Source organism: Hipposideros armiger, unplaced genomic scaffold (assembly GCF_001890085.2).
Source record: "Hipposideros armiger isolate ML-2016 unplaced genomic scaffold, ASM189008v1 scaffold_394, whole genome shotgun sequence".
In the NCBI taxonomy this organism is placed as follows: domain Eukaryota; kingdom Metazoa; phylum Chordata; class Mammalia; order Chiroptera; family Hipposideridae; genus Hipposideros; species Hipposideros armiger.
The window spans coordinates 1,346,145-1,355,471 of NW_017731744.1; the positions used below are offsets into that span (position 1 = coordinate 1,346,145).

At 36.6% G+C, this 9,327-nt stretch overlaps 1 protein-coding gene across 3 annotated transcripts in view; it reads left to right on the top strand.

The window, feature by feature from the left end:
* Positions 1–9,327, top strand: part of QTMAN (queuosine-tRNA mannosyltransferase) — a 333,545-nt gene that overhangs the window by 117,026 nt on the left and 207,192 nt on the right. For 2 of the 3 annotated variants that reach the window (XM_019663540.1, XM_019663538.1), the window contains exon 1: positions 50–72. The exons of the other annotated variant lie outside the window; for it this stretch is intronic. The gene's annotated coding sequence lies outside the window, so the exon portion shown is untranslated. Of the gene's footprint in view, positions 1–49; positions 73–9,327 lie in introns of those variants that run through there. 3 annotated transcript variants of the gene reach the window in all.

The window sequence follows — 9,327 nt, forward strand, 5'->3', positions numbered from 1 at the left end:
TTATGGCAGCCCACTGCATCAGGGGACTGCAGCCTACGCCATTGCCAGCGACTCATGGCAGCCCAGCTCCAGGTTGAGCTGTTGTTCAGCATCTTAGCTGTAGAGGGCAGTGTCACTGGCCCTCATATTTGGGATCCGAACCGGGGTCCTCTGGCGTCCCAAGCCAGTTCTTAACCATCGCACCACTCGGCCGGCCCTATAGTTTCTTTTAATTGCATGTTGAAACATATTCAATGAAGATAACTTGAAGAATAAAATGAAACACAAAGAGAAAAACAAAATTACTCATAATTTTACTGTAAATGATTATGTCTACGTGTGAGCATGTGTGCTTTTTCTCATGTTTGTGTATTCATTTCATTATATATTTTTATAGATTCATTTTATTTATTTATGCAATAGTGAAACATTTCCCAGGACAACAAATGTTCTTCTTCATTATGACTTTTGATCGTAATCATTTAATAGCAAGAGATTCCTTTTGTTGGAAATTTTGATTGATTTCAATTTTGGCCAAAGACTTCAATAAAGATTTCCAGGGTTAATTCTTAAAAGTGGTATTGTTGAATCAGAAGATAAGCTTTCAAGCTTTAGGTATTAGTAGAGTAGATAGCAGCCTTCAGCCTACGTTTTCAGGATTTGACAAGGGTCCCTTTAATTCACAAACTATTCTCATCCACTTTGCCGATGGCTGAAATTTTGTTATCACCTGTTGTTCCCTTGTAACACACAAGCACTCTTGGAAAAGGTAACTCATTGCTCCTGGCAGGCATTTACTTTGAACCATGTAAAGCAATTTATCTGGTAAGTTTAGTTCTTGCCAGTAAAGATTGGAAACAACTGGGGGTGGGCAGGGCCAGGGACATTAGTGTGCCGAGCAAGTGGAATGATAAACGGAAGCAAAGTATTCCTTCACTTCAATTCCGCTAAGATCAATCGAAGAACTATTACGTCAAATCCAGTATATTATGTACCTAGTTTTAGGAGTTTAAGTTATAATCTTTCTCTACAGTGACTGAGGATGTTTGTTAACTGTGAATGCTAATTAATCCAGTAGAGAGACTTATGGTCCCAGATATGGTGCATATATATGCGGGATAGAGATGCAAGAGGGAATTAATTAACTCCTAAGCAACCTTACTCTGTTTGAACACACTGTTTGCAAAGTGTGAAATTACTTCCTTAAGAGATGATGAGGATGCAGTGTGTGACTTTGGGTAGTTTGCAAAGAATCCTCTTTACGGTAGGGCCTCTGCTTCGTTAGACAAAATATTTATATCATTGAAATGTGTCCTTGAAAAACAGGTTGATAAAGAGATAACAGTGACAGACAAGGCCACTAAATAGATAAAAGTCATAGTGCTTGCTCCAGTCAGGAAACTGAGCTATGGCTACTTATCTTTTCCTCAGTGGAAACTTGTGTGTCAGATGATATGGGCAAGCCTGTGCTTCCTCTGCAGAAACTATGGAGAATAATAGATCTTTTAGAAATCATACACTGTGGTCTGTGTATGCCTTGTCTTTACTCAACCCTTAATCAAATATCTTCGGGATTTTAAAATCCCCGTCTATTATTATCAGACTGACTCTTTTTCTTATAATAGTGGGTAGCTAATAATATGCCCCTTGTGATATTTAAAAATAGTGATACAGCTCTCGTTACCACATCTATTAGCCCCAGATTTACTCAGCTCCGGTCTAAACTGGGCTCCTAGGCTTTTTAAAATTTATCATTTACAATCTGTAGACTCTATCCAGTTTTTCTAGTGTTGGCTTCTTAACCCATCAGCAAATGTAGACCATTGACAAATCAAGAAGATTCTTGAAACATATATGGCAATTAGAAAAAGACCTGCTGCAATAAATAAATAGAAGAAAATACACTTTTAACTAATCCTACTTCTCATAAATTTCTATATTCATGTGGGACTTTGGAGACAAGAGAATGGTCACTAAATATTTTAATTGATATACGTCTTTAAAACATGGTTTTATTGATTTGAAACTTAAAAGACAGATTCTAATACTGGCTTTACCTCACACTTCCTAACACCATTTAAAAACTGTCACTGCATGGTGACTTTCACTTACATAAAATGAATATTAAAAATATTAAAGTTATCCAACATCGGTACTAAGGATATCTATTTCTAGCCTTTTAGTCCTGTATGGAAATTTCTCTTTCTTCTCTCAAGTGTTAACTGATATTCTTTTGCCTCCCAAGCTGCTAGGATTTTGCATTTCTTTTAAGTTGATTTCCCCTCACTGATAAATAGATTGAGTTGTGAGATTATGTCCTTTTCATTTTTCACTGGAAGTGAATAAATCCAGAACTTTATTCTTGGTGACATTTATTTCAACTCATCAAGGGAATGCCACCCATGTCTGCCTGGGTTGCTGTACTTCAAATAGAATGTTGAGAATGTTTGTGTGTTAGAGTAGCTGTGCTATTTCTGTTTCCAAATAACTGAAAATGTGATGTGTGCCTCCCTTTTGGAGAGGGAAACCTCTCAACAATTTTTTATTTAGTTAATAAGGATTAAGCTCTTAAAAGAGATTAATGAAACTCACCAGTACTAGAATAGTTAGTCATTTTATTTTAAACTTACTTGATGTATAAATTTATAATTACCTTGCTCACATCAAGTCTGAGTTAAATTTTGACATAGAAGCCAATGTAGGGTAGCAAGGTAAATGCTTGTGTCCAATAAAAAAAAGACTAGTCCAAGGATTAAACCAGTTGACTCCTTCCAGGTCATAGACTTGACTGTCCTTGGGTTAAATATTCTTGTAGCGTCCAGTCAGCTCAGAGAAGATAGTTGCCCATGGCATGAAACATAGGTTCTAAACCCATCAGCAGGGCTGCTGGCAGGACTGTTTTCCTTAGAATGAGGTGTGGCATTTCAAATAAAGGAAGATGCCATCTGATACATTTAGATGGTGATAGAATGTGCATCAGACTCTATCTGTGAGAGCAAATAGTAATCAGTGGTAGTAAGGGGTGATTGTGGTTGAGAATCATATAGATAATATAGACCTTTGATGACTAATTAGGAAGAAATTGGCAATGCCATTGCTAAGGGGCTTTATGGTTTATTGACTCAATCCACATTTGTTGAACACTTTCTGTTTGCTACGTGTTGGGGCTATTGTGGTAAGCAGGCAGACCTGTCCTCCTGGGACTTCACGTACAGCGAGGATACGGATATTATACAATCACTCATATAAGTATGTCAATAAATGATAAGTACAAAGAAGTACTTAAGATGGTTATGTCAAGCGGACTGGGACTTTGATGGTGACGGTAGTAAATTATGATGTAAAAGTAACATAGCTATGTGGCTGACTTCCTTGCCTCCTACACCAAACCTTTCTTGCATGAACCTTGGATACTATTTTTCTTTTATCCTAGTCCTTAAGGCCTATTATCCTATCAAAAAGGGGTCAGTCGAGAGCAGCGGTTCTCAACCTGTGGGTCGCGACCCCTTTGGGGGTCGAATGACCCTTTCACAGGGGTCGCCTAAGACCATCGGAGAACAAAAAGATATTTACATTACGATTCATAACAGTAGCACAATTACAGTTATAGAGTAGCAACAAAAATAATTTTATGGTTGGGGGTCACCACAACATGAGGAACTGTATTAAGGGGTCACCGCATTAGGAAGGTTGAGAACCGCTGGTCTAGAGTGTGGTGTGAAGGATAAGGGTTGTGTCAGGTCAGGGCAGGGATGACTGTGCAGGACTCTGGAAGGAATCACAAGAGATTAGAACAAATGCTTGAGTTTTACCACCCTAACTATATACTATTCGGTTCTGTGTGACTTATACCACAGATGTCCCAGAGTTTTAAACTATTTGCAGTTATTATTAAATGTAATATGTTATAGATATGTTTATCATCTTATAGTAACATTTATATTCCACATGCTTATAAGGATATGCTACAGTATATATCATTTACATATTAATAATTACCAAACATTGATATTTAATCCGAAATCTTCAAAGACTAGAAAATGGAGGTGCCTTTTCCTTATGTCATACCGCATGCCTGCAGGGAAGTAGAACAGGACGATATGTGACTATGGGCTCAGAAGACCGTTGCTCTGACACTCACTCAGTGTGATGCGAAGATTCTCCATTGCCTCCCCTATAAAAGAAAAGTGGTTGGACAGTGGTGCCAGCACTCCTTCCACCCATGATTCTGTGATACACTCGGGCTTCTTCACTTAGGCATCCACACCCGAACGGGTCAGACAGCCCGATTTCCCCCCACTGAGCTGATTCGCAGCCCCTTTCAGGAAGGTGGAAGGCTTGGAGACATGCCTTCTTGAGAAAGCAAATACGTTATTCATCTTGTCAAACTTTTATAAAATGAAAATTGTTGGCAGAAAGTATTTAAAGATATCTTTTTTCTCCCCTGTTAAATAAAAACCTAATTACTAAATGTGGAGTGGGATCTCTAGGTTGATGGTGAGGAAATTGGCTTCTCATCTGACTTCCACTTCTAGCATGAAACTAGGATGACAACAGAGCAAACAGAATAGAAAACTGCAGGGGATTTTCAAAGTTCGTGGCTCTCACAGATACCCTCTTTGGCCATCGAACTTCCTTTGGCCTAGAATTCAATTGCTTGTGGTGTTTCTCTCCTTTCTTTAATCATTATTCCTACAAGTGTATGAATAGGTTAAGATAAACACACATTCACATAAAACATTTATTATTTCCAATAAATTCTGGTTTCTGTGAACAATAAGAAAAAAAGAGTCATTTGACAGAGACTATAATAAAATGTGTTCCTATACTGGCTGCTTGGTGTTGTTTAGACTTCAGGAACGGTGGGAAATATTAGAAGCAAGTGCTGGTTGACACCTGTTTTCTCGGGACCTGTGCTAAGTGAAAGCAATGTGCTTTGAAGGCAGCATTGCCTGCCTGTTTCCTCCTGATTTTCAGATCATCGTTACAGAAACTTAGTGACCTCACTAAGTGCCAGATCATGGGATAGCCCCAGGAAAATAATGTCACGGTCCCCGTCCTCCAGGTTTTCAGTCCCATGGGGAAGCAAGACAAGGAAATAGAGTGAAACCAGTGTAACGATACTGTACAAAGCAGAAAGGAAGTCAGGTTTAAGAGAAGTTCAGGGAAAGGCTTCACAGAATTGATGATTCATGAGCAGAAATTTTAAGAAAAGTTCATTAGGTGAACTCAAAGAGATGGCTAACAGAAAAGAGAGAAAGGTATGAAGTCATAGAAGTGGAGCATAGCTGAGTGCTTGCTCAAGAGGGAGTGCTTGGTGTTGCTGCAATGCAGAATCCGGGGAAGTGAGGCTGTAGGGAGGAGAAAGGAAGGGACCAACACAAGGAAGGAGGGAGCTGCCATGTGTAGCTCCCTGGGTTTTATCTTTAGGTGACAGAGACCTGTTGAAGATGTTTGAGCATGTCACTTCTTGATCAGATTTGGATTTTGGAAGGTTATTTGTGGCTGGCTTATGGAAAGTGGTGTGATGGGAACCAGATTGTATGGTAGCATGAATAGGTAATTAAAAGGGTACTGCAGTAGTTCAAATGAGTGATGATTTGATTTTCTGGTGTGAAATTTTCTATTGATTCATACATATATTGCCACGTTTTAAAATGTCAGCAAATTGAAAATATTTTTAGTCTTCAGGAGAACTAATTAATTGCTACTTTTATAGTTTGAAATTACTCAGGAAAGTAATAGCAATGAAAAATTGAAAGAGGGTTAGTATTTTATTTGTCATTGAAATTGAACCAGTAAACTTCTCACAAAAATTTTTCATAGTTATAATTTTGCTTTGTAATGTGGAATGTAACTACAAAAATGTAAGGTAATGAATTCGTAATATGTACACATCTATTTATATGTGGAAATTATGCATATTTGAAAACAAGTGAATGATGTGATGGTGCAGGTATGTGTAAGTATTTGTTGAATTTGCATTTGTTACTGATAGTTATAACCAGGAATTTGTATCAATTCAAGTCATGGAAATAGTGCCTGATATTTTTAAGCAGAAAGTTAATTCCAAATCAAGAAAGAATGAAAATATTTGGTAAGGAACATTAAATAGCCATATATATATATAAGGTTGTAATTTTAAAAAGAGCATTTATTTAATAAATGATCATTGCAAATCTTATAATTGGAAAAGAACCTTTTAAAATAGCTTTAAATTGTTTCAAAAATAGTATAAATCTTTTAACCAAATCTTGGTTTTGGTACATGCATCCTCAGTTCTTAGTTTACCTAAACTTAGGAAACAAAAGTCAAAAGAGTTGAAGAAATTAGAACATCCATAGCATTGTGGGGGGAAAAGTTGTTAGAGGGTTACATCTTTTTTGATATGAGCCCAATATATTTTTTAAAAATGTTGCTATTTAAGTACACAGTAGTATATACATTATCATAAATGGTAGGTTGTAGTATAATCAAATACTGGAATAATGATTACCGTATTTCCCCATGTATAAGATGCACCCTTTTTCGAAAAATTTGGGGTCTAAAAACTGGGTGTGTCTTATACAGTGGTTGTAGATTTTTTTTTAGTTGCATTTCCCACTGAGGACGAGGCAATATATGAAGACGGTGATTCGTCCTCAGACACATGAGGACAAGCTAATGGTTGGGAGTTTTGACAGTGATGAGGAGTTATATGAATTTTATGATGAATAAAATTTGAGTTCAATAACTTTATGTAATACATTTTTTTTCAAATTTCGGGCCCCAAAATTAAGGTGTGTCTTATACATGGGAGCGTCTTATACATGAGGAAATACGGTACTTTCCGTGATGCGTTTTCTTCAATTCAAACTTGTGCTCAGGAATCTGATTCATTCCTTACTATTAACCAGACTTTCTTTAATTATCTAGAATATTGTCAGTGCCTGTAGTTTGAAGATTGCAAGGTTATTACTCTGCATTCGATGCCAGATTATATTTCAGTCTTCAGAGATTATATTGACGTTTTACAGGTTAGGAGGAATTTATGTCTGATTTCTATGAAAAGTTTTTAAAAAATAACTTTTTTCTTAGAATCTGTTTATCTTTGTCGCTCCCCCTCCCCCATATGATAATTGAATGTAGTGTAATACTTTGAGGAAACATGTCATCGAAATGTATGTTTGTTACATATTCATCCTTTATAGGTTCTGTTAGGGGAATCAGTGGTGACATGTTTCAAAGCAGAAATCTTTTCATGCTTCTTTCTTACTCTTTAATGAGATTTCAGGTATGTTTTAACAACTGGGGTTTCCCTGATGAATCATTAAAATCAGTGAGTGGGCTGGAGGGTAATACTAACTTTTCTCAGTACTGCCCTATTTTATTCTGCTGGGTTATTAGTTGCTTTTTAAATAGAACCTGAGTGTGTTGGAGTTGGTGGGTGGAGGTGCAGAAGGGAAGGGGTCAGTAAGAAAATACCAGGTGAACCTCTGGTGACCTATTGGGAAATCCTGTTCAAATTTTACTTTCCCCAACTTAAAGCATTTCTTTAGTCTTTGAGCACACTGATTTTTGCTCTTCCAAGCTTAGTTTTTCAAATATCGTATATAGGCAACTGGAAAATATATTTTCAATAATTGATCGAGGTATAAGTATCAAGCCATGTGTGGATTAGCCTGTGGAATCAATTTCTCATGTGTGTGGGATTAAAACCGTTAAAACCATCATCGCTGAAACCATACCTTCCTACAACTAATAGCAGTAAGGTGTCTGTGGAATATATTAATACAACAATTCCTCTGATTTAAAATTACTCCTTGGTACTTGGTTGGAAAATTATTTATATATTACAGTTAACTGAATTGACATCATCTACTCATATGAGTGCAAATTATGGGTTTCTAATGTGACTTAGGTTTAGTTTTAAAAAATCCGCATGATGTATTTATACTTAGCACATCTTTTTCAATAAAGCATAGGCGTATTGCAACTGTTCTTTATCTATACTGTTAAAAAAATACTCAGCCACCACAGCATTTGTAACTGCTAGAGGAAGTAGACAAAAAATGTAGTTCACCTTGAAACTGATCACGGCTCAGGGAATAAAGAAATTGGGTCAAGCTGAAAATAAATGCAGGTACAATGACAAAAAGTTTTAATAAAAATTTAAAAATATTCACAGCATTGGTTTCAGGCTCCTTTTGTTCTCAGTGATCTTATCAATGTGTTATTCATTTTAATTGAGGTGACTCTAATGGCACTTTTTCATTTTGGTCAAAATGTTGATATGAACCACTATTGTGATTTTTCACTTTGTGTCCCCTTTTAATTATAATTATAAATATGATTTTTTTGGGGGACGGTAGGTAGTTCTTAGATCATTTTGACTGCTCTTGATCTTAAGTAGAATTTGAAGTTGTTTAAACTTTCTATGTCATAGCTCTCACTTTGACTCATTTTATGTTGCCAATTTAATGTTTAGCATTTAACCATGTATCATTAAATCATAGTATTGATAATGAATTAAACTTCCATAAAACTATAATAGTATAGTAGTTTCTCATTCATCTGGTATCACTGGGGGATAAGATATGCTGAAGTGCTGAAGAAATGAGTTATTTATTTATTTATTTTTTTTTAGCTGAAGCTTATTTCAGCAGAAAAACTTAAAAGTTGATAAAAACATATCTGAAACATTTTATATGCTCTTTTAGGGAGCAACAATGGATTGGCCATTTACTCTTTTCTTAATGTCATAAAATATCATCTTCGTAGTGTCATGCAGAAAGAACTTGGGCTGTCTGATTTGTATTTGTTCTCTAACATAAGAGATTTTTCTTTCTTTTTTTCCCCTGATGTTTCTTCCTTTTTAAAATACCATACCCCTAATTCTGATAGACTTACTCTGCTTAAATGTTTTAAGGGTTAATCTCTGGGGGGGGGGTACATGTGCTAATGCTTTAATAGGTTCATTCACCCAGACACCTATGGAAGACATTTGGCTGCGTGTAGGCTCACACACCATCTTTTGGCAAACACTTGGCCACAGCCATGAAGGAGACACTCTCCTTACTTTGGAATAAGCACTTTCAGTGCTGAGGCCCTGTTACTGCTGCTCCCAAGCATTTACTCCCTAGTAGCCATTGCTAGTGGTACAAATGTTTGTATTCACCTGGCTTACTTGTGAGCTTCTGTGAGGTCAGGGTTGCTGTTTTCTGGGAGTATTCTTTTTTTTTTTTTTAAAGATTTTTATTGGGGAGTTAGGGGGATGGGAACAGTGCTGGGGAATTGGGGAAAGGGGAACAGACAAGTTGCTGTCGTTTTGTTCTTCAATCTAGTTGTGGAGGATGTTGCTTCACTGGC